The sequence below is a fragment of the Hemicordylus capensis genome, chromosome 5 (genome assembly GCF_027244095.1).
Source record: "Hemicordylus capensis ecotype Gifberg chromosome 5, rHemCap1.1.pri, whole genome shotgun sequence".
NCBI classification, from domain to species: Eukaryota; Metazoa; Chordata; class Lepidosauria; order Squamata; family Cordylidae; genus Hemicordylus; species Hemicordylus capensis.
The window spans coordinates 249,142,993-249,169,022 of record NC_069661.1 but is presented as its reverse complement, the minus strand read 5'-3'; the positions used below and the strand labels follow the sequence as shown (position 1 = coordinate 249,169,022).

The following is a 26,030-nucleotide window of genomic DNA, read 5'->3' as shown; positions in this document are numbered from 1 at the left end:
CTGTGCTGGTGGTGGATATGGCCAGTTGTTTCCCCTTTGTGACATAAAGAGAATCACCACTTTAAAATCGCCTCTTTGCTCAGTTAGCAGGAGAGAGCAGCCACACTCCATACATCACCTTCTTGGTGAGCCGAGCTCCACACATCTTGTTGCTCGTGTTTGAGGGAGTGGCCTTCTTCTTTCCTCTTCTGTCTCATCCATATAGTTACTGGCCACTGGCCTCCTGGAACCTGGATAGGAGAATCACATTTGAGCATAGTTTTGAGAAAATCTGCCCATGGCCTCAGGCCTCTACTTGCTACTCCATTCTGCAACTCAAACACATCTTTGAATATACATCATCTTTTGAAATGCACTTGAAATGACCATAGCTCCAAGCTGTAGCCACTGCCTCTTAAACATTCTCCATTCTCCAGTTTGCCAGTACAACCCGTGTATGTTGCTGCTCTCTGCTGCCACATAGTCACATGGAGGCAGAATATCCAAACTGGCCCTAAACTTGCATTTGAGCTACCACGATAAAATACAATACCATCCACACAAGTAGAGCAGATACAGACATTCTGCCTCATCTGACTCTGTGGGGGTGTGGTACAATGGCACCTGGCACGCCTGCTTCATGCAAGAACAGGGTTTATCATCAGCCCCATCTGATTTCTCAAACTCTACTTTGGAGTTTGAGAAATCAAACTCCTAGCAAAAGGGGTTCTTTCTAGTGGAAATGCTGCAGTGTTGTAGGGTCTTTCAGTACTGGTATAAGAGAGGATTGGGGTGCAAATGGCCCCCCAATTTCTTGCAGATCCATCAAGCCAAGCTTTGCATCTGGTGCACAGAAACCAGTCTTTCCATATGGATTTCCCTTATTAGGAACAGTTGCAGCTTCCCCCGATATCTCCAGCAATGTCTTGACACGTCACCATGTTCCTAATGAATTCACAGCAACGGATTTGCACATACTGTATTACAGTTAGCTGGGATTTCTGCCTGTTACAATTGCCCAGACTTCTTTTTGCACCTTTAACTAAGGCAGTGTCTACAAGGATCCTGCTTGGAGATTGAACTCCCATCTTCTGAGCGGCTGCATAATCTTAAAAGACAAACTCTGCAATGAAAAAGAGCATATTGATTTAGTTGAGTTAGGATTTTGCACCCTGAAAATCCACTTTAACAAACAGAGGGATCAATACATGACTTAGTTAAATCACTCTTCATTTTTACTAGCTGGCTGCCTATTGTAATCCACCCATCGCCCAACATGTTAATTTGAAGCACAGCCATGGACAAAGGTTGCCTGTGGACAGAATGTGCAAAATCAAGTAAGGAGAATCATCCCTGGCCGTTACCAGGATGGCAGAGGAATATGAGGAACCTGATGCAGCAATAACAGCATCATTAGGCCATATTGTGGTTGGAGAATTGATGCCCTCCTGGTTGATATATCAGAATATAGGTTAATCTGGCAATATTTCAGGGATAGTCCCTTCACTGAGCAGAGGCCACAACCATCAATGGCAGAGATGACCACTGAGAAGCACAGTTTGAGGAGAATAGGGATGTGCGAGCTGGCTTGAGGTTGAGCCAGCTCACACTCAAACTGGCCTGGTTTGAGTACATTCGAGGTCGAGCTGAACCACCTGGACCAGTTAGGATTTTTTTTAAAGGCAGACTTAGCTATGGCTTCTGTGGCCTGGGGGAGGGTGCTGCTGCAGCCATGGGCAGGGGGAGGTTCTCCAGCGGTTCCCCTGCCAGCCTCCCCCCAGTCTCCCAAAGGCTGGTTCGGCCCAATTCAAAAACCATTCAAACAGTTTTGTGCACAACCCTAGAGGAGAATGGCCATCTAAAGTCAGTCATCACTAGTCCATAATATCATGCTCTGCCTTCTCTGTGGTCCTGCATCTTACTGCCCCTTGTGGCACTCTGCTGTATTGCAAGCAGACTCCCTAGTCTCCTGAAGCCCGAAGAAGCCCCAGCCTATCACTCATTGGCCTTTTCCTGCAGCAGGAAGTATAAAAGACTTCCGGCCTGAGGCAGGCCTCTGGTGTTTTGTGCTGCTCTTGATGAGCAGCTTGGTGTGATCCATGGCTTCTGTCTGACTATCTGGCTCCTGACTACTTGACCTCCAGCATGTTCCTGGCTCTTGATGTTCCCGGCTCTTGACCCCCTGGGCTGGCTATTCAATGGATCATTTGGTGGCTCCATGACTCACCCAGCCCCAGCCCCAGACTTGTTCCCCGCACCAGTGCACTGCCCATGGCTTGGCTCCTGACACCTGAATGGCCATCAAGCAGATTGCCTAACAAGGCTGTAAAACCTTGGTTGTACTTTGGGATACAACTCATTCTCTACCTACTAGACCTTGTTGCCTCTTGTTGAGAGCACCTTGAGATGTCATGGGCCTTTCACCACTTCTTCCTGCATGATTGTCTCTATCATAGGGCCATTTTTCTCATATAAAGAGCAGGAGAACAGCATATCAAACAGCAGGGGTGGGCCTTGAAAAGATGTAGCTTGTAGGGCAGGGGTTCTCAACCTTGAGTCAGAAGTCATTAGACACTCATCAGCCCCAGCCACAATCAGAGGCGCACCTAGGTAATTTTGGAGCCTGGACCTAAAGGCCTTTGGAGCCCCCTCCTCCTCCCCGCAAGTTAAGCATCATTTTTTAACACGTAGGTTCTCGAGGACACAAACCACACCACCCAGGAGAGACGAAAAGGTTTTTTGGAGGCCCCCAGGAAGTGTGGAGACCCTGGACTTTGGCCCCGAAGTCCAGGGGTAAGAGAGCCTCTGGCCACAATGGTCTTTGAGCATTGTGGCTGAGTATTATGAGAGTTGTTGTCCAACGATCTCTGGGGACCCAAGATTGAGAACTTCTGTTGTAGAGAATAATGTGAGCAAAAACATATCCTCCTTAGAGGATGGGGCTGTAGCTCAGTGGTAGAGCATCTGCTTACTTGCCGAAGGTCCTCAGTTCATCTCTAGGAAGACTCCTGCCTGAAATCCTGGAGAGCCACTGCTGAGGCAGTGTAGACAGTACTGAGCTTGATGAACAAATGGTCTGACTCAATAGAAGGCAGCTTCCTATGTTCCTTGAAGCAACTGGATGAGTTTTTTGTGAAAGGGAGAATTTAACACTCACACATTTTTAACCATGCTCACCTTTACCTTTACACTGCTCCAAGCGGGGAATGGGTGAGTCATTTTGTGGTCTCGCTGGACTGCCTGAGATGCCTTTCATCTTCTGAGTTATTTGATTCTCTCGTTAGTATTTGTTAGTGGCCTTAAACTTATAGAAAGGTGAGCTATAAATATGGTAATACATACATGTGCATTAATGGAGCAAAATATACACACACACACACAAAGTGAAATGAAAGGAAATCTGACTTCCCAGACTGCTAGACCCCGCCCCCACCCCACCATATAAATCAGTTTAGTTCTTTTCACAGGGTGTATTTGAAGTAAGCTGTGACTCAGTTATTGTCCAAGATGGGTATCATTAGAATAAACACTGTGTATTTTAAGCCCTGTACTATAAACACAGAGAAAGGGAGAAACCAGGAGATTTTATTTCCAGCCAATTATCCTGCTTTACCTATGAACATTAACGGGAACAATCTAATTATTCTTTGAGCAAATGTATTATTCTCACCTCCTCCACAATTAAAAAAAAACACCTCTCAGATATTTCTTTTTATTTCTCCCTGCAACGAAAGTTTAATGAGGCGTATTTGCTTGTTTCCATGGTATTTCAAAGAAGGATTATTTGATGAAGGCAATGAAAGGTATAGAATTAAAGCAAGGATGTGTGTGCATGTGTGTGTTTTAATAACAGACAGACATCTTGTTCTCCAGATTAACTGGAAGGAATAGTCAGCCACTTCTAATGAGTTACTATAGCTTTGATTTCATGTCTCAAACCTGGTTTTTTTCCTGACAGCCAGGGGGAAATGGGTACAGCCCTTTTCCTTCCAATAGATTCTGCCAATGGGTGCACACCTGAAGAATCTTCAAGTTTTCTCAAAAACGTCTTTTGATTTCAAAATTATTCACAATGCAGTCCTTTGCATATTGACTCTGAATTAAGTCCTATTATGTTCAATGGGACTTACTTTTAGATCAGGGAACAGAAGACTGGAAACTCAGCTGGTTCTTCAGAAAAGCGCCAAACCAATTCCATATCAAGTTTCATTTTAGGTGAAAACTAGAGAACACTTATGGATGTGCCTTCATGATTCTTATCAAAAGTCCTTTGGCTTCCCTTGAAGTGCCTCAGGTGTATCGCCTGAAGAACAACCCCCAGATTTGCTTGGAATTTTACTTTAGGCAGAATTTTGGTTCCAAAAATTTCTTCTAATAAATTTTCAGTTCTTCCAATGAGAAAGGAATTTGTGGTGGATTTTTTGTGCACTTGTCACTATCTGGTTGACCCTGATGCTCTCCAGGATCTCCAGGTCTCCAATGACCAAAGGCAATGACCCCTGCTAACTGAGCAAAGAAGCACCTTTTTAAAAGTGGTGATTATCTTTATTGAGCAGTGGGAGAGCAACTGGCCCTATCCAACCCCAGCTCAGCATTCCTCCAGATGCTGTTGCTGGTGTCTACCTTTATGTTTCTTTTTAGATTGTGAACCCTTTGGGGACAGGGTGCCATCTTATTTATTTATGTATATCTATGTAAACTGCTTTGAGAACTTTGGTTGAAGAACAGTATATAAATTGTTGTTGTTGTTGTTGTTGTTTTCGTATAGTTGGACTACAACTCCCATCTTCTCCATCTACAATCAATCATAGCTAGCAGTGATGGGAGCTGTAGTCCAACAAATAAATGGTGGCTGAGGATGATGGAAGTGTCATCACCAGTTGAAGAACCCCTGGTTGGTCACCCCTGCCTTATAGGGTGGCAAGATGGAAAGGGGAGGGTTCCAACTGTGCCTGTGCTGTCAACAGGTTTTGCCTTAAGTGAAATATGAAGAAAATGGACAGCATATTGTTATGATCAGCCAACTATTCCTTTGTTAGGGAGATCGCTTATTAAAGACACAATCATGTCCGGGTTTCAAAACTCTTATTCCTATTATTAGGACACAGCTGGAGATCTTTCTTGAGTGTTTCGACATGGACAACAGGGAAGCTGACATCCCCTCCAGCCAAGGAGAGGAGACAGGTGGGTATGTGTGAAGCAGCAGCAGTTTTGTCACCTAGAACAGAAAAAGGCACAGACAAAGGGAACTAGCCGATATCTGAAGACATTATGAGGGCAGAAGAGCCCTCTCTGGGAAGCTGAGGAGGGTTAGGAGATCATCTGTCTTGTAGAAGTGCCTCCTGTTTACCTCCGCTTATATTTCTAAGTAAGCAAATTTATTTTGATTGCTAATAGGATTAGACAGTTTACGATATCTTCTATAGCCCTTTAACCTCCCTGTATTGTAGCTTTTGGATACTGTTGTTATGCTCTGATGTTTTTCTCGATATTTTCATGTATTTTCTCTCTCTTCATTTTCTGGTCAGTGACTGAATAAAGATCTATCTGTTTTGAAATGAAGCAAATATTAGGCTTGGGAGCCTGATGAGCAGCCCGACATGAAAACTTCAGGACACACACTGACTCACCAACACATGGAGAAGAGGTGGGTGCGGTACTGTATAGCTCCACAGAAGTCGCAGAGATATCTTCGAGCTCTATTGAGCCAGGGCCAGGAATTGTGAGAGATATAGAGAGGAACCATTAAGAGGGAAAAGGGGGGATGGCTGAAAAGAAGGGATGAGGCCATGGCATAGCCACCAAGGTGCCCCCTCGCCCTCTTCAGGGCACCATTGTTCTCCCCTGCACCTAGCCAGGAAATGAAGTGATCACCAGCTGGGAGAGGTGGACATGTGGCCCCTTGCCCTCTCCTACTGTGTTCTTTTCTTTTCTTCTTTCATTTCTTCCCCATTTCTTCGAATGGGAAGAGAAAAAAAGCACCCAGTCAGTGAATGAAGCAATGGCTGGCCAGCTGGCAGAGGGGAAGGGGACACACATCCTTGCTCTGGTGTCAGCCATGCCCCTTTCGTTGATGTGCTTCTGATACCAGATCAAGGGGCATGGCAGGCAGGAGTGCATGGCGCACAGCAAGGGGGCACCATGAAGACAGTCAGAGGCCTGTCCTGAGACTGTCGCCAGCCTCCCTATGCCCTTCCTATGCCCTCACGGGCTTGCAATGATCTCTAAACTGCACAGGCATGCCTCACAGTTAGTTGAGGATGCTGGCCTGAATGGACGGGACCAGCGTCGCTCCGGTCTCTCCACCGCTGGGGGAGTGGGGGAGAAGAGAGAAGGGGAAAGGACTGCTCCGCTCTCCCGCCCCCACAGCCCCCCTTGGCCATGGTAACAACAACAACAACAAACAGCAGAAGTTTGGCTGAGTGGGCGCGGGGTGAATGCCAGATGCCCCTGGCCACGGCCATTTGGAGGCCTCCCTGGACCTTGGAGGACCGGACCGGGTCCCCAAGGTCCGGGGGTTAGTGCACCTCTGTGCACAGCACAGTGAATGTGGTGCATTGGGGGATTCCCCCAGGAGTTGGGCACTCTAGGTGCCCAACTCTGTGTATTCTCAGCAGCCCAAGTATCCACACGACCTCATTCATGGGGTAAAGGGTGCGCTTGTGCCCTTTAACCCATATAAAAGCCCAGGTACAAAACCCAGTCTTGCAGTGAAGGCAGCACTGGGATTGGGGTTGATCCCAGCACTACACACCATCAGCCTACCTAGGTAGGGCTTCCCTACCCTGGGTAGGGCTGCTTGTGTGCATAGCTTGATCGTCTATCAATTTTCAGTTTGAAGACATTTCAATTCCATCCCTAACCCAAATCCAAACAGTACTGCACCTAGAATTTCTCACTGATCAGGGAAATGGGGAGCATTTAAGAGCATTTTGAAGGAAATAAAAATCCCCACAAAATTAACAAAACATCTGCGGAGGGATCCACAGTTCCATCCATCAACTTTCTAGATTACCATCTTTCAACTGCATTCTTACCATCTTTCATTCAGGCTGCACTCTTGTCTCAATCACATTAGGAAAGTGGCTGGTCCAGAAATCAACCTAGGGCCAGCACTGACGATACCATTCCAGACAAAGGTGTAGCTATAATGGAAGGGGGGATACAAATGTCCCTGGGTGTCTGAGGGAGGGGAGGCCACTGGCTAGATGACAGCTTGCTCCTTGCTGTCCTCTTCCCACCTGTGAAGAAGTGGGTGGGGGAACAAGGGCCCATCTTTACTTTTTTCCCAGGGCCCACTCCAACCTTGCTACACCCCTATTTACAGCACACATGAAGGGATTGAACAAGAGAACACCCATCATAGTGTTGGCTGAGGATGTCCCAACATGTTTTCTGTGCATCCCTTTATAGCCCAGAGGGGCTGCTCATCTGAATTGCCCCTCTGTGCACACTTCAAATGCTTGTTTAAACAGATATTTGGAATGTGAGTAGAGAGGTGTTTCTTATGAACCACTTCCATATGATAAAAGTGTCCAGGGGAGAAGGGCTGGTCTTGCAGCAGCAAACATGAATTTTCCCCTTGGCTGAGCAGGGCCCACCCTGTTTTGCATTTGGATGGGAGACTACAGGTGACCACTGTAAGATATTCCCCTTAGGGGTTGAGGCTGCTCTGGGAAGAGCACCTGCATGCTTGTGTGCAGAAGGTCTCACGTTCCTTCCCTGGCCTCTCCAGATAGGGATGAGAGAGATTCCAACCTGCAACCTTGGAGAAACCGAGGCCAGTCTGTGTAGACCAGGGATTCTCAGCATTGGGTCTCCAGATGTTCTTGGACTTCAACTCCCATAATCCCCAGCCCCAGTGGCCTTTGGTTGGGGATTCTGGGAGTTGAAGTCCAATGACATCTGGGGACCCAACACTGAGAATCCTTGGTGTAGACAATACTGAGCTAGATGGACCAATGGTATGACTCAATAGAAGGCAGCTCCTTATGTTCCAAAAGGGATACACTGAGCAAGCGCATTGGGATATCCTCCAGTGATGTCACAATGGGCATGCATTCCGTGTAGCACCTTCCCTAGTTGCATTTGGCAAACTAGTAATGTCCACACTGAGCCATGAACTCTTTGTGATGCTGTTAACATTCATGCTGTAGTTGATAGACACAGTAAGGAACCTCCAGCTGCTATGCACTTCTGTTGCATAACCACCCTTACCTTTGAAATGCTGATTAAAAGAAAATTAGAAGCCTGATCAACTAAAGCGTTAAAATATTACTCTGCTCCACCAACTTGAAATTTCTTGGCATGGGCTGAGCTGTGCTCTAAAAGCCATTGTCATCCGTGAGACAACCTGTAGTTTCAAATGACTAGGCTGTCAGTTCCCAAGCTCTCTGCAGTTGCTTTTTTCTGCTTTACTGAATAGTAACAATAACATGGCAAACAGCATGTTATTTCCAACTCTACTTTTTTTAAAACAAAAAATATATATCTCTGAGCTACTTATCCTGTAGCTTATATTTAGTTCCACAATTAAATTTTCATATGGAGTCTTAATCGTGTCAATGGGCTCTAAATGATTCCCTGTGGTCCTGCTTTGAATTTTCCACATGATTGAAAGGGTATTTCTAATTACTGGTAGGGTGCTTTTCCATGTATAGGTTTGGGGAGGGAAGAGTTAATATGAACATCTAAAATCCTGTTTTGATTTCTCTTTTAATATAATTTTATTTCAGACTTGGTACAGATGGCGGAGTTGGTGTTTTAAAGCTTGTCTACTGTAATGGCTAAAAGTGTAAGTCAGGAAAACCCTTATTAAAATGTCACAGAATGAGGCAGGAGACTGAGGCCTAGTCCTCACTGAGGTGACAAACCTGGGTCTAGGCTATACCACTTCAAACTGCAGGTGGAGACTCACATAACTAGATGATCCTCCATTTAAAAAAAAAAATCACTTCTCATTAGGGCTGTGCACCCAATCTCACCCGATCCCACAAATATCAGTTAGGGATCCTATGGACCCTTCAGAAGGTTGCAGTCAGGCTGGATATTTTCCTGACCAAGCTTTAACTAAATTTTTAAAAGTAACCAGGATATTCACTGTGAAACACAACAGGAAATTAACCGAACACAAGAGAATCACAGGGGAAGTGATATAACACCAGAAAGTCACAGGGGGAATCCCGGAAAATCAGCCGCTTTTAAACTGAAAAGGGCTTTAAAAGTTTGTAAAAGAGAGAAATAAATGTATATGTGGGCTGGCAGACAGGCAGACAGAGAGAGGGCAGAAGATGCCCCTGCCCCCAGCCACAATCGTGGAAAAGGAAGCAAACTTCCACTCGAATTTGTAGCTCTGGAGAGCTATAATTCCCCCCACACGGTTCTCCGATCCAAACTAAGCTTTCCTGGGTTGGGGTATTCCCAGCACCCAGAACTGAACTTCTTGACCTGGCCTTGTACACCCATACTCCTCACTAAACATGTGAAAAAGAGAGATAGTCTGGAACACTTCCTCCTGACTTCTAGCTTTGTAAATACATGGCTCTTTTTGTATGGAGGAATGTTCAGTCATGTAAGAACCCCCTGCTGTCTGAAGTGGTTCAGCCTGGACAACCTCAGTGTGGCCTAGATCTGAAATAGCAGAATTCTGAACGTACCACTTCCTATTACCAATGGGAATCATATTTGTGCCTACTACCCAATATTAGAAAATGATCTGAAGCATAGCTGCTACACCTGACTCCTCCCTCTCACTTGAATAATGAAAAGACCTGCAGTCCTGGAGAGAAGGGAGCAATGAGCATGCAGCCAGGCAATGGAACATGCAACTGCTAATGGCTGAGGAAGTGAAATGAGATGAAAGGAAATGGATAGAGGCACGATGGGATAATGAAAAATGGGGATTTGGGGGAGCAGCCACCCCAAACAATACTAGATGTTGACAATACTAGATATAGCCCCAATGTAATTGTATTTAATTGTTTGCTAAAATTCACCTTGGGGATTCTTCTTGGTCAAATGGTGCAATGGAAATTTAATACGTCATAAACATAATTTTCTCCATGTAAGAGCACATGTCATCAGATACATGAAGTATTATCTAGTCACAGGTTCTGGTCCAAAAAACATCAGCCATAATAAATGCATATGTATTTAAGGTGCCATGAGACTCTACTACTACTACTATGACAAATATTTATATATCGCTTTTCAGCAAAGTGCTCAAAGTGATTTACATGGAAAATAAATAATAAACAAGATTTATAAATAAGATGTTTCCCTGTCTCCAAAGGGCTCACAGTCGAAAAAGAAATGTAAAATAAACACCAATAATCACCACTGGAGGGATGCTGTGCTGGGTTTGGATAGGGACTGTTGCACTTCCTCTCTATATAAAGACGATCTCCACTTTAAAAATTGCCTCTTTGCTTAGTTAGCAGAAGTATCCTGGCTGTTTTTGATGAAGCAGACGGACACAGCTACCCATCTTGCTTTTGTCTCTCCAGTTAGCTCCTCATACATGCTAAACCTATATTTCTGATATGCTAATTTACTACATGGAGGAAGAGTTTATTTGTATGTTTGAAAAAGAGGGATCATCCAGAAATATGGATCCCACTCCTACAAACTTGGGGAAAGGTCATAACTCAGTGGTAAACCCTAAGCTTTATAAGAATAAGAATCTGGATTCACTACCTAGCAGCAGCTTCAGATCATGTCAGATGCCAGGGAAACACCCCTGTCTGAAATTTTGGAGAGCCACTGCCTGTCAGTATGGACAATATTAAGCTTTTCCCCTATCTGGTGTTAGGTATGAGAAAGAGAGAGCACTAGCTGCCACTGTCCATTTCTCACCACAACACTATCTCACAAACAAAACAAACAAAAATCAAGAAAGGCAAGGATCCAAGTTCAGCTTTTTTCAATCTGAGATCCAGCAAAAACAGATAGTTAACAGCAGCAGTAGCAAAGCATCTTACATTCAGTGCTGAGAAAAGAAAACCACATAATCAAATTTTCCTTCCTCCTGTCCTGATGTATCCTCTTCTTCAAGAAAGGCACAGCATAAGGGCTCTTTCTCTGTCTCCCTTTGCAATTCATTTTCAGATTCCTTCCTTTTGTGTTCCCCCCTTCTTCCTCCCTCCCGCCAGCCAATGAGGGCACAGTTGCCCATGACAACACTCCATCTGTATGATAAGTAGCCAACCAAGAAGGAAGGAGATCGCAACCTAGTCAGAAGCCAGTATCAGAAAACCAATCAGCAAGAGGAGAACAGGCCTCCAAAATGGCGCTTGAAAAGTCAAAGTGTTTTGATCAAAATGGGGTTTGTTCTGCTCCAAGCAGGGCTGTTATTTAGAATGTGTTCTGTTTCAAGTGCGAAACACTCTAAACAGCCCATTTTGAGTCAAAACATTTCACCAGTGAAATGTTCTGCACATCCCTGCTTTCCACATAGCTCTGTTCCAAAAAAGTAGTGGGAAGAGGGACTCACATCTTTCTTGCTGCTTCCACCCTTCCTTTGTTCTAACACCCCTGGAGCAGTAAGCAAGTTTGGAGGTCGTCATGTAACTGAATGGGAGGCGTGTTATTCTTAGAATAGACTAACAGGCAGAGAAGATCTTTCAGGACCATGATGCTGGCCTCATTTTTGAGACAAGCACTACAAGCTGCTGAAATTTGTATTTCTGAGTGAGGAGACACAAAGGTTCATGACATCACCGCAGATATTCATGGTCTCAACTTCAGATCCTGGAAACAGACATGGGAAGCGTTGAATTTATTTAAATGCTTACCATTCCTCTTCCCTTTATTTAGAACAAGTGAATTTTGGCCCGTTGAATAACGGGAGCTAGTAACGGCGCTCCTGGCCCCCCGCCGCCATTCCCCCTCCCACCGCCGTCCGGCCGCCCTCCCAGCTCCTTTGTGTGTCCCCCCCACCTTTAAGGGCCAAATCGGCCCAGGGACTTGCCCCCGCCAGGCTGGGGAGACGGAGGCCGGGACCGGGGGCGGAGCGGAGGCCATGTAACTTTTTAAAAAATTGCTTCCGCGGCCGACGACGCCGACCCTCCCTCACAGCTGCCGAGTCCCCCTTACCCTGGCCGGCTGCTGTCGGCCGAAGGAAGTCCTTAATTTAAGAGGCAGAGAGGAGCTCACAAGCAGAGCTCCTCTCTGTGCAAAGCCTCTTGCCGAACTGCCGCTTTGGGCGCAAGGGACGCAAGCGCCCAAAGCGGCAGTTCAGCAAGAGGCTTTGCACAGAGAGGAGCTCTGCTTGTGAGCTCCTCTTTGCCTCTTAAATTAAGGGCTGTCTTCGTCTGACAGCAGTCGGCCAGGGTAAGGGGGACTCGGCAGCTGGGAGGGAGGGTGGGCGGTCGGCGGCATCGGCCACGGGAGCAATTTTTTTTAAAGTTGCATGGCCTCCGCTCCGCCCCCGGCCTCCGTTTCTTTCGGCCGAGGCGGTGGCTCCGCCGCCGCCTCGGTCAGTTTCCCCCGCCGCCGCTTCTCCAGCTTCTTCGGGGCGGCCGCTTCTGGCCGCCCAAGATGGCCGCCGGGTCCTGCCTTTCGTGCCTCCCTTGCCCTGTTCTGGCCATGCGCTTTGCGCATGCCCAGAACAGGCCAGGCACGAATGCATGCTTGGTGTCCGTCCACGGACGGACACCAAGCGTTTTATTAGAGAGGATGTTTAGTATGAGATATTCTTAAGCTGGGCTTCTCTTTTGTTTAATGCATAGACTTAACTTGTGTTGCTTATTTCAAGGGCCCCTTTCCCTTTCTCCAGGTGGATTGCCAAAATCCAGGGAAGATAACATGATAGACGTGAAAGGATAGATATGCCTTATACTGGGTCAGAGCATTGGTCCATATAATAATAAATTATCTACTCCAAGGGTTCTCAAACACCCCGCATGTTGCCAGAGTTGTAGTATAACATCATCTGGGACCCAAGTTTGAGAACTCCTGGTCTGCCTTGACTGGAAGAAGCTCTTCAAGGCCTCATGCAGAGGTCTTTTCTGCTACCCCAAATCCTTTTTTTTTTCAACTGGAATAAGACTGCAGGTATCAAATATATTATCCTTTTCCCAACAAGCATGAAGAGAGATTAATCACCTAGCAATTAACTAGTATGACCTCCCTGTTTTTCACTTCTTAAGACAAAATTTGGTGGGTTTTTCCTTAAAGAATTTAACTTCAGACTCTGTGCTTTTCTTTTTTTTAAATAAAAACCTCAACACTTCCCTCAAAGCTTTGATGGCCCTTGCACAACTTTGTTCATTATCAGTTAACTATGCTTCCTAATTAACATTTTTGTATTTAGAAGAAGAACCCGTATTACCTTAACACTTTGTGATGATGGTTGCCTAGCAATAAAGCTTCCTCTGTAAGTGACCCCTGCATTTCAAAGGACCTTTTCTCTTTAGTAACTGAAATATAATAAAATAAGTTTTATATTTTAAAAAGTCTTAAGTTCTCCTAGAAAAGGAGTTGATTAATTTATCTGGTCTCTTAGGTTCTGGCCTCTTAAGCCTTATTCTCACTGTGGTGGTAATCCGGGCTCTGGGCTGTACCACTGTACATTTCTGGTCACCACATCTCCCAAAGGATACTGTGGAGCTGGAAAGGGGGCAGGAAAGGGCAACCAAAATAACCAGGAGGCTGGAACACTTTCTCTACAAGAAAGTTTACTAAGGACAGGTAACTAAAGGGACCTGAATTAAAAGTTTATATTATATGTGGTGTGGGGAACATGGATAGAGAGACCTTTCCCCCCTCTTGTCATAACATTAGAAATATGAATAACCCAATGGTTTTGATTGGTATTTCTTCAAAATATTTCTTCACAAAGCACATAATTAATCTATGAAATTTGCTGCTACAGGATATAGGACCCTGCCATGCAAATGGCCAGGGCGCATGTGCGGAGGCTTCCAAAATGGCCACTACCAGGAAAAGGGCCAGAACAGACCAAAAATGGGCCGAAACGGCCCTTTGAAGACTGGTTGGAGGCCAATGGGGAAAGGGGGAAATGGTGGAGACCCCCTCCCATGGCTGTGGAGGCACCACCCAAGGCGGCCAGACCTGCAGTGAGTGTTTAATTTTTAAAAAAAATTAGAATCCCCGAACATGCCCCAGACTAACCCAGAGGATTCAGCTCGAGGTTGAGCCCTCGAGCCAGACTGGTTTGATGGCGAACAGACTTGTCCTCAAGCCGGTTTGCACATCCGTACTCTGAACCTTCATCCTGAGATTGTAATCCTTCCCCTGGAGATCCTGAGAAGTATACTAAACCTTTAGGGCAAGCCCTGAAATTTGGCAGAGTCATTCTCAAATGTGTCATTTCATCAGCACAACTGAAATCTACATTGCCTACCCGAGTTTCCACTTCCCTGCAAAGTTGATGCAGGGAATCTGTGATTTTGTCAAGTTGGCACAATGCATATTTGAAATGGTCCCATGGCTTTCTTTTTCACTTTCCTGGGAAGGTGTACACAAAAATAAGACCCTCCTGAAATTCTTAGAAATTATTTCTATTCTTTCTATAACTATATAGAACTTGAGTTTTTGAGCTCTAGCAAAGGTTTTTAGGAGATAAAGCAGAGTAGTTGGGATTTTTTTTTGGGGGGGGTAGTATTTAGTAAAACTAACTTTGCTGAAAGTCAGCCTGAAGTTAACAAGGAAGTGAGTTGCATTCAAATATCCTCAAGCAAATTTTCCTCTCAGGAATTTTCTTGCAACATTTCAAATGTATAACATCCTAATTGACTGTGGTTTTCTTTCAATGTACCCAAGCATGGATGCTGTTCAATTTGGAATTTTTAGAAAAAAGAAATAAGTGTTCTAAATACAAACTGGTCAAACAGGAATGATGAACATGACTGGGTTTACATGTAGCAGGGAATTTGCAGTTTGGCCAAGTTCCTGTAGCCCTGAGTGCACACATGAGTCCTACTTCCAATCTTGAGAAGAATATGCCAAGACTGGACATGTTGCACAAACCCGCCAATCTTGGCATATTCCACTGTACTGGAGGTATGGAACCTGGCATCTGTAACTAAGGCCAGCTTCAGACATACCTTGAACCTGCCAGTCTAATAGACCCATAGTTTGCATTCCCAGACTATTACAATCCTCAGTCTGGGAGCCAGCAAAGTGGGTGGGGCTGACTGTGCAAACTTCCTCTGACCCTGAAAGGACAGCCCTCACCAGCCAATAGAGTAGAAGCCATGGGAGGTGTGTCAGGACATGATGGGAGGACTCAGGGAGAACTCGTAGTTACTTACTCCAAAAGCCAGTTGGGCCCAGCTGATGACACATGCATCTTGCTCATCAGCCCTGATTGGAGATGGAGGCGAGGTGGCCGCAGTTCAGCTGGGTGGGTTTGGGCCTTGACAGCCCACTCAAGAAGGAGGATGAAGAGCACGAGTTTTTGCCTATCTCACAAGACCCGGGGGCAAGATTTTGGAGTGGTCCCACATATTGTGAAATGTGTGGGAATTGTTAGGGGTTATTTAAAAGTAGGCAGGCCAATGATGAGGGGCTGTCTGCCAATGAGGCTGTTGTCACTTGGCTGGAAATGGCAGAACCCACTGGGCCCAGAGAAGGGGATAAAGGTGGTGCAACCTCCCCTCTCTAGTAAAGTTATTCTGAGACTTTACCCAAAGAAGCAAATAGGAAACCTGGTAGGCTAGGGGAAATGACAAAAAGCTTCCTCCTTTAGATCTGATTTGGGCTATCCAGACAACAAAATGGAGCCTCCAGTCCAACCGCAGTCAGACAACCAACATTTTCAGGGCAGAGGACCCCCTCCCTCTAACTGGTTAACTGAGTCTATATCCCAGGAGCCTCCATAGCACTCACATTGCCAGTCTGGTGGCAAGGCATTAGAATATCTGCAGGGCAGCAGCCATTGGCCACAATCTTCAACGGGGCATGCTGAGCTCAATTGTGCCTTTACACAATGGACCACCTGCCCTTGGCAGGGAAAGGGTATTTAAATCCCTTTAAATGCCATGCAAACCCTTCATCTGACAGCGATTACACCATCACCCTCATAAGGGCCCTGCAAAAAACCAATCCCACACAAGCACAGTTTCTGGCAGCAAGGGGATGCTGAGAAGCACTATTTTTCTGTTACTCAGGAAAGGGAAGGGAACATGATAAATTCCTAGGAGGGAATATGTATATGAGGGAGGGCAAATAATCCTGCGGGTCTGACTCACTGTGACCAAGGATGCTCTTGCAATGACTCACCCCGTCAAAACAGTCCATGGAGACCAAACCATACTCCTACCCACATATCAGCTTGCCTCCTGGGGATTGCCTCTCTCATGAGAGGGCCAGTCTACTGTGGAGGACTTTATGCTCAATAACCACACTTGCCATTAAACCGCATGTTGGGGCCTCGCCATGACTTCCCCCTGCCCCGCCACTTCAGCGGGCTTGGCGGAGGCCCCACAGCCCCCAAGTGGCCTTTCTGCCACAATCCTGACTGCATCTTGCAGCCTACCACCTAAGCCCAACAGGCTCTGCTGGTCCCCTTGGTCAGGCGTCCTAGTACTGCCTGACAATAGCAAGATCTCACAAAAGATGATTTACACCTCATGAGATCCCAAGATGAACTCTCGCGAGACTTCCAGCGGGACAGCCATTGAAAACAACAGGCACCTGACCAAGGAAGTAATTGGGGCAAAGGAACTCTGAGGCCAGACCCTGGATAATTCAGAGGGCAGATATGCAATGGGGCAACAAGGGGTTTCCCTCCTCCTGCCCCACTTAGGGCCTGACACCATGGTTTCATGCATTTGGATGTACACAAATTACAACCTCTGCCCCATTTAACTGCAGTTTCACATTATGTGCAAATGCAGCCTATGGATCTGTAAGATTTGATGTGAAAGATAGATGTCCATTTCCATGACACAACTAAAGTAGGATGTGCCAAGATTGGTGAATTCATATGTCACACCCAATCTTGGCATATCCTTCCCAAGACCTGAAGTAGGGCTCACCTGTGCACCTGGGACTCCAGCAACTTGGCTGAACTGCCAGTTCCCCACTACATGTGAACCTGCCCAATTTGTCAAATTAGAGATTTGTGCAACATTTTTACGAAAGCTCTTGCTTGGTTCTCTTTTCCTCTAGAGTCCAGCACTGATGAAACAGCTTTTCGATGACTGATCCTTTCTAATCCCATTTTGTCTATGTTATTTGTAGCTATGTTTCTAAAGCATTCTTCCATGCTATCTCCAACTTTGAACCATCCATCTGCTTGGCGAAACAGATGCTGTTTATCATTTTCCATGCTTTTCCCCAGCTGCCGTTAGTTTTCACAGTCAATGAGAAACATTAGTTATAAAAGCTAAAAACCTTTGTCAAATCAACGCAGCAAAAGAAGACATCAAAACCTTGCAGGAGGAGATCAGAATGTATCCATCCATTGGCACGCATGCTGGTCTCCTACTGTGGAGATCTATATTTATGCATGTTCCTTGTTTGTTTCCTTAGAAATCTATATATTATATCCATATCTGTCAGCCTGACAAATGTTTTAGCCAATATGCCAAAGGAAAAAAAATTACAGGGGGTTTTTAATGGCAGGGGTATTGAAGTACATAGTGAGCAACACATTAACCATTTCTGCTTAATACTGAATTCAGGTTTTAAGTAGCCAAAATGTACAAAATAACTTAAGACAATGAAATGAAAAGGGTCTAATGGTCTCTCGTACAAAGAGCTTTTTAAGCGGCAATGATTTACTCCTACATTGACTTCATGTCAGCATCTGCTGGGATTCAAGTCAGGAGGCTCCTGATCTGTGCACTGAGTCCCTTTGTGACAAATCACTTGAGGCTAGAGGGTTGAGAGAGAAATATCGTAAGTCACCCCAAGCTCCTTGGAAGAATGTTGGCACAGGCAGATAGATATGCATCCTTTTCTTCTTTTCAAAACAGAAGTGGCTTAACTGTACACAATTCTCCATTCAAATACTGTATACAGATTTCATCCTTCTCCAGCAAAGGAACAAAGCATTCCATTTCATATCCTTCCACATTCAAAAAATGATTGTACTTTCTACCCTTTGTGAAATAGGGTTAATGTAAAATGTCTCCTTCCTTCCTTCCTTCCTTCCTTCCTTCCTTCCTTCCTTCCTTCCTTCCTTCCTTCCCTCCCAGAAATCTATTGTAGACCCTTATGTGCAATTGCAAATATCCTTTTTAATTGGGGGGGGGGGGGCTCGGCAATCATAGGGGCTAATCTTACAGTGCCTAGCCAGGGTAGGAGATCCCAATTGGTGGTTATGTTGTGTGTTTGCAGAAGGCTGGAAGAGTGACCATGAGGGAGGCAGGAGCTGGATGGCTTTTTGGATGGCTTTTTGTCCAGATTTGATAAAATGTGGGGGACCAAATGTGGGTTGACAATACCCATCCGACCCAGCTCCTGGCTCCCATATAATCCCACATGGGAGCAGAGCTGGTCTTGTGGATGAGCCCCTGGTGGCGCAGTGGTAAAACTGCCGCCCTGTAACCAGAAGGTTACAAGTTCGATCCTGACCAGGGGCTCAAGGTTGACTCAGCCTTCCATCCTTCCGAGGTCGGTAAAATGAGTACCCAGAATGTTGGGGGCAATATGCTAAATCATTGTAAACCGCTTAGAGAGCTCCGGCTATAAAGCGGTATATAAATGTAAGTGCTATTGCTATTGCTATTGTGGTAGGAAGCATGAATTGTTAGGGGTGTGCACAAAACCGGTTTGCCCAGTTCAGTTTGAGTTTTGTGCCCCTCAAACACTGCCCACTGGCTTGGCTTGAATTCGAGCTGGTTCAGGGTTCTAATGTGTTAAAAAAAATTAAGCATTCACTGCCTCCAGGGGGCACTCCCACAGAATGAGGCTGTCTCCGTCGGTTCCCCCTCACTCCGCTGGCCTACCCCCAGTCTTAAATTGGCCCGGTTCGAGTGGTTTTTGGCCTGTTCTGGACCTCTTTGCACAGCCACCATTTTGGAGGCTGTTGCACATGTGTATGGGCCATCGGCATGACCAGGGTCCCGAAGATGGCTGGTGTGCATGTGCATCGGCATCCCAAATGGCCACTGCCAGTGCAAAGATGAACTGGCCATTTTGAAACTGGGGCAGGGAGAACCACCAGAAACCCCCACATGGCCACGGCAGCACCCCAGAGGCAGTGAGTGCTTAAAAATATATGTGTTTTAAATGTTAGAACCCCCAAATTAGCCCCAAGCCAGCCGGGGGAGTTCAGTTTGACCTTGAGCCAAACTGGGCTCTGTCCAGCTCAAGGATGAGCCCTTGAGCCAGACCAGTTCCATGGTGAACTGTCTTGAAGTCAAGCCGATTCTCACATCCCTACCCTTTGCTAAGCAGGGTTCTGTCCTACTTGCATTTGAATGGGAGAATACAGGTGAGTACTCTAAGATAGTCCCCTTAAGGGATGCCGCTGCTCTGGAAGAGCATCTTAATGTTTGCATGCAGAAGGTTCCCATTTCCCTCCCTGGCAGCATCTCCAAGACAGGGCTGAGAGAGACTCCTGCCTGCAAGCTTGGAGAAGCTGCTGCCAATCTGTGTAGATAATACTGTGCTGGATAGTCCAATGGAAGGCGACCTACATCTCTCCCTCCCTCCCTCCCTCTCTTTATGGCAGGGGTAGACAGCCTTGGCCCTCCAGATGTTGTTGAACTAAAACTCACATCATCATCCCCACCTACAGGTTGCCTATCACTGCTTTAGAGCATAGGAGAGTTTGAGATATTGGCTCTCCAGTCTGACATGGATCATACCAATGCTTCAGGAAGCCATAGACGTCATCTGTATTGTTTGCTCTCATTGTTTACTCTACTCTACCAGAGGCATCTATCAATCAGACTGTGTCCTAATGAGGGCCTTGTCCTCATTGTCTTCAGTGGGACAGATTATTCACTTGGAAGTGTCTCCGTATAAAAGGTAAGATCTTCGCAATCCTCTTCATCCTGATTTGTGCTAGCCCTGATTTAAGGTGACTTGCCATTCAACTGTGAAAAAAAGTTTCCTTCCCTCCTTCTTGCTTGGGCTAACACACCTATTATGGCCTGTCATGGGTGTCTCCATTATAGGTTAAGCCGTCAAATGGATGTAATAGATGCTTTCATGTAAAGAGTGGAAAGCTGTGACATTGGTGTCAGATCAAGTACTTCAGCTCTCCCAGGTGATAAATCAAAACAGCAAAACTGGTGACAGGAAGCAAGAAGCTGCTTCGGTGGGGGGGGGTGTGCTCTGAGAGACAACATTGCCTCTTGCAATGGAATGGGTCTCCCCTTCAAAACAGACTAGTATTGATCCAGGGATGTCTCCCTGTAAGAGAATCAGCTTTTGACAGACACATTGGTAGACTGGCCATGTACAAGCAGGAATTTATTCATCAGGGGCCTTGTAGTTAGCAACCCATGTTTAGGACTTATATGCCCCTCCCCGCCTTTTTGTGGTGCCAAATTCAGGTTTGGGGGCTTGAAACAAAACACAAAATGCTCAAATCGATTCATTGAAATAGAAGCCTGCTATTTCAACACGACACTCAAAGTGTTTTGAGTTATTTGAGCACCATTTTTCCAGGGAGAGCTGGTCTACCAATTGGGATCAGCAGATAGACCAGACCTCCACTCCAGATTTGGCATGTTGGCCCGCCTCGGAGCACTGGTCTACTGGGTTGACTAGTCATCCAAAGCAGGCCAATGCTCTAAGTCCAGGGCGAAGGCCTGGTCCACCTGCCTCACACAGTGGGTAGACCACTCATCCGAGGCAGGCCCACACACTAAGTCTGGAGTGGAGGCCTGCTCTATCCACCACATCAGCCCACCTCAGAAGACTGGTCTACCCACCAACCCTGATTGGTAGACCAGCTCTCCCTGAAAAAATGGCACTCAGATCACTTGAAACGATTCAGGTAGTTTTGTTTCGAGCTCAAAACAAGCTCTTTATTTTAAGGGTGATTCATTTCAAGCTTGAATCGTTTCGAGTTTGAATCTATCTGCACATCTCTACCATTGGCATGTTATTTAAGCCAATGGATTACAAGTTGTATTCTGGAGAACCCTGGGATTCCTTATAATCCTACTGGATCTTCAGTCAGTGATGGTAGACAAGCTTCCCTGAAACACAGTTTGCTCACCCACTAGTGATCACCCCCTGCAGTGTGCAGCAACAAGTGGATATTGATGGTTTTTCTAAGATGCACTCTCAGTTCATCTGAACATACAGAGCTTGCCTTACACTGAGTCAAACCATTGGTCCACCAAATGTAGTAGTATTCTGACCAGCATTGGCTTTCCCAGGTCTCAAGTCAAAGGCCTTCCCTCAACCCCGCTACCTGAGCTCCTTTAATTTGAGGTGATGGAACTGAAGTCCTTGGCCTTCTCTATTCAAAAGATATGTTCTGTCAGTGAGACACAGCCCCTCTTCAACAGTGGGGCAACAGTGATACGTCTGTGAAGGCAATATTGCCACTGCTTGTATGCACCCCCATAACAACTTTGTATATGTTTTAAGCTTGTTTTATGCTATTGTTAACTGCCCAGAGATGAAAGTTTGGGGCAATGTACAAATTTGATTTTGATTTGATAAAACTTCTCAACCTCTGCATTTAAATTCAGAAAAAGTGTCCTGTGCTTTTCCCCCCCAAAGGAAAACTGAGGAAAGCTGGTCTTGTGGTAGCAAGCATGAATTGTCCCCTTTGCTAAGCAGGGTCCACCCTGATTTGATTTTGAATGGGAGACTATATGTGAGCACTATAAGATATTCCCTTTAGGGGATGGGGCCACTTTTGGAAGCATCTGCATGAGGTTCCATTTTTCCTCCCTGGTGGCATCTCCAGATAAGGCTGAGAGAGACTCCTGCTGCAACCTTGGAGAAGCTGCTGACAGTCTGTGTAGACAATACTGAGCTAGATGGACCAATGGTCTGACTTGGTAGAAGGAAGCTTCCTATGTTCCTAAGATCTTGTGAGGGTGCCCCAATATTTCTCACCACTCAAAAAAGTGGAATGGCTCATTAATAGAAATCAACGGCTAGCACACCGAGGGCAACAAATTGCTTGTGGAAGCCTTAGCTAGTTATGCTAAGCCTGTTGCACTGCAAACCAGTGTTGTGCAACAGTTGTGCAACTGTGGCATACTTCCTTTGTTCCATGGTGGACGTTTGTCCCAAGAGGGCTGTAGTGCTATTAGTGCAGCAGCAAAGAATTCCCACACATACCTGTTGTGAGCATAACTAGCAATAGCAATAGCAATAGCACTTACATTTATATACCGCTCTATAGCCGAAGCTCTCTAAGTGGTTTACAATGATTTAGCATATTGCCCCCAACATTTCTGGGTACTCATTTTACCGACCTCGGAAGGATGGAAGGCTGAGTCAACCTTGAGCCCCTGGTCAGGATCAAACTTGTAACCTTCTGGTTACAGGGCGGCAGTTTTACCACTGCGCCACCAGGGGCTCAACTAAGCTAACATCTTGCACTAGCGCAAATTTGTTTGCTCTGCCAGTAGTTCTGGATATCAGCCAGTATGCTTTACATATTTAGAACACCAAAAGAACTATTTTTAAGTAAGACCAACAATTGGCTTTTATTTCACAGCCCAACACCATCCAGACATTCATTTCCTTCCTCTAAAGATGTAAAGTTCACGTTGCTAAAAATAGATCTCGTTTCACCTGAGTTCCTCTCCCATTCAGTCCTTCTGATCAAAGAGGAATTGTTTAGCAGTTCAGCGCCTGCCTCTTGTAATTTAGTATTCTTCCTCCTCCACCCCCACTTAAGGTGTCAAAAAGCTACGGCTAATTGTTCACATAGCAAGGATAATCATACCAATTATGATTTGTTAAAAAAAGAATACAAGAGACAAATAATGTATATGGAAGGCTTAACAATGACAAGATAGATTAGGGAAAGAAAATGTCACAAAGTAGGGGGAAAAACTTTTTTCACTGTTGACAGAAAACAGTTAAAAACTTTAGAGGCATAAAGTCTCTTACTGGTTTCAACTTGATTTGTTCACACCTACCACACCTACCACACTTGCGTTGGTGTGAATTCAGATTAGGCTGAATGGCATGCTTATAAGGATGTACATGAGCAGCAGGAAGAGATGCCTGTGGCAGAAGGCTTCCTGACTACCATAGCACTGTGCTTTCCTGCGGGAGAAAATTTTAACCACTCTCCTTTTACATAGGAACATAGGAAGCTGCCATATACTGAGTCAGACCATTGGTCCATCTAGCTCAGTATTGTCTACACAGGCTGGCAGAGGCTTTTCCAAGTTTGCAGGCAGGAGTCTCGTTCAGTCCTATCTTAGAGATGCTGCCAGGGAGGGAACTTGGAACCTTCTGCATACAAACATGCAAATGCTCTTCCCAGAGTGGCCCTATCCCCTATGAAGAATATCTTACAGTGCTCACACATGTTGTCTAGTCTCCCTTTCATATGCAACCAGAATAGACCCTGCTAAGCAAAGGGGACACGTCATGCTTGCTACCACAAGACCAGCTCTCCTTCCCTCAGAATGGCCCTGCCCCAACAGAAACTATGTACCTGAGGGCTGTGTGACCTTCAAGGGCATATTTTTGGGTGGCACACAGCACTTCCAGGGGAAGAGAAGACTGGCAATTTCCTCCATGCAATCAACATAACTATGTTAGTAGAAGCTTTCTACTGTATTGGTGCATTTCACATAGGGCATGCAGCCTTAGTCAGGATTTCAGCCACCATTTGTGAAAGATGAGAAATATTGAACAATGAGATAAATAGTCAACATTCTAGATACATGAAAACATTGCCTGAATTGAAATAAAAATGAATTTGGGTGTTTCCTCCTAGGTGGAACATCTCAGGTCTTTGGAAGGAAGGAAGGAAGGAAGGAAGGAAGGAAGGAAGGAAAAGAAATTTTCATACAAGTAGCCATTTCTCACTGTGAAGATTTGCACATAGCTATGATGTCGCCTGGTGAGTCTGGAGGGTGGAACCTGTTGAGTATTTCACGGGCAGCTCAAAAGAGTAATGAGAAGACAAGTGATGTTCCATGGCAGGTGGATACCATACAGTCTGGCCTTATTTAATCACCACACAAAACAAGCTGTCAAGTCCTCTGATATGAGGACTTGAGTCATTTTTGGAAGGGCTGTATATACAACAAATAAATAATAAAATGATAAATAAACTTGACTCTCCTCCTGTATTATTCTTATATTCTGCTGAAAATCAGTTCTCATTAACTAACCATCCCAGTCTTCGAAGACCATCAGTATTATTTCTTTGGAAAGTTTACTGGGCAAGATAAAACTCACTCAAAGACTACAGATGTAGTGGTAAAAATATGGTGATCTGTTATATGAGTGTTGACAAAGACAACCTGCAAGCTCTTGACACAAATCAAGTCAATACACACCTGTGGACAGTATAACAGGTGATAGTATGTTAGCTCCGTTGTAAGCAGATATTTGAACACTCTGAGAAAATTGAATTTCTGGCTGCTGCCACTTGACTCTCCAGAGGACAGAAGTCTTGGTGTTACAAGTCATAATGTGTCAGACCAATGGTTCCAGTGTAGTACTATAGCAACAGCTCTACAGAGTATCAGAGAGAGGTCTTTTTAGTTTCACGGTTTGAAATAGCTTAATGGAGAAGCCAAAGATTGAGCCTGGAATTCCATTTCCCGACTCCGAGAGCTATCCAAATATCTGTCTTCTTCACATATAAAGGAAGAATGGGGTCTTCTTTTTGCATGAAAAAGAGCATACAGGGAGGGGAGCAAACCCTTCTCACTCCCTTTTTACCTTGTTGCAATCCTTATACTTCTTGCTTTGGTTCTAGTTTTCTCTTAAAACAATGGATTACAGAAAGATAAGGCAGAGGAGATGGGTAGGGTTTGCTCCCCTCGCTTGCACTTGCCTTTTGTATTAAAAGAAGACCCTCCACATCTCCCCTATATTAGATATGAACAGACATACGCAGGGGTGTAGCTATAAGTGAGCAGATGGGTTCAAAGAACCTGGGCCCTACAACTCCTGAGGGCCCCCCAGATCCACCCCTCCCTCTTTTCTTCATTATCTCTCTCACTCTGAGGGTCGATGGAGAGAGGGGTGAACACCGGCCCCCTTCCCCCTAGATACGACCCTGAGCGTGTAGATAAAATATTCAGAGCTACCCTGTCATATCTAGTTTTATCTTCAATATTGTTCTGACCCTGAACAGCAACCTATTGACATTCAGATTAGTTCTGAAAGTTCTTGGGGAATAACGTTTGTCTCCACTGCCGTGGTGGGGATCGGGGGACAAAAGGGATGAAATTGACCTTCCCTTTTCACCAATTTCCTCTGTTTCATTGCTATTGCAGTTTCACAGCATGGGATTCCTGGTGCCTGATGGTTGCCACCACCATTCCCGCCCCAGAACACCATGTGGGAATGATACTGCTTCATTAGAAGCCGCTGCCAGTCTGTGTAGACAATACTGAGCTAGATGGACCTATGGTCTGACTCGGTATATGGCAGCTTGCTATGTTCCTATGGTCCTATGTACATAGTATTGCTTTGGGGGTTTTGTTTCTTTCTTTACAAAATGCTGCTTAGGAATGACACTGTTTAATGATGTAGCTTTATTCTCAAGAGGCATTCTCGGGGAAACCATAGAAGTCCCCAGTGGCTGATCCGTCATCACCCTGCCTCTCTGTGATTGCAAGGTGAAATCTTGTTAACCTTTCTGTAGAAGTAACACCCCTCTCTGCTGGGCTTGTGACTCCTTTCTAGAATCATTTGGCAAGAGACAAAAGGGGCCAGCAGAAGCACCTACAACCCCACCTAGATGAGCCCAAGCAGAACAGCCGGAGCTCCAGGAACCCCTAGTCAGAAGACACAGGCAAGTTGTCGGAAGCATTTCTGCTCAAGTTGGAATTTGGGCTCTGAAGGGAATACTTGCCTTTAGCCAATTAGACATCCTATTCTTGACATTAATTTGACAAGCGGCCAGACATGCCTAATGCTCCATTTCCATTGCATATGAAGGAGAATGTGCTTGAGAG

The 26,030-nt window shown here is 45.5% G+C and overlaps 1 long non-coding RNA gene across 3 annotated transcripts; it reads left to right on the top strand.

Moving 5' to 3' along the window:
* The first annotated feature begins 8,085 nt into the window (after positions 1 to 8,085).
* Positions 8,086 to 24,081, top strand: LOC128328341 (uncharacterized). Of its 3 annotated transcripts, XR_008309151.1 has the most exons (6): positions 8,086 to 8,147; positions 8,715 to 8,773; positions 13,292 to 13,354; positions 13,853 to 14,057; positions 19,694 to 19,926; positions 23,831 to 24,081. It is a non-coding gene; the product is annotated as an uncharacterized LOC128328341 (long non-coding RNA). The 3 variants fall into 3 exon arrangements; XR_008309152.1 differs by lacking the exon at positions 13,853 to 14,057; XR_008309153.1 differs by lacking the exon at positions 13,292 to 13,354 and having other exon boundaries at positions 8,105 to 8,147.
* The last annotated feature ends 1,949 nt before the right edge of the window (positions 24,082 to 26,030 follow it).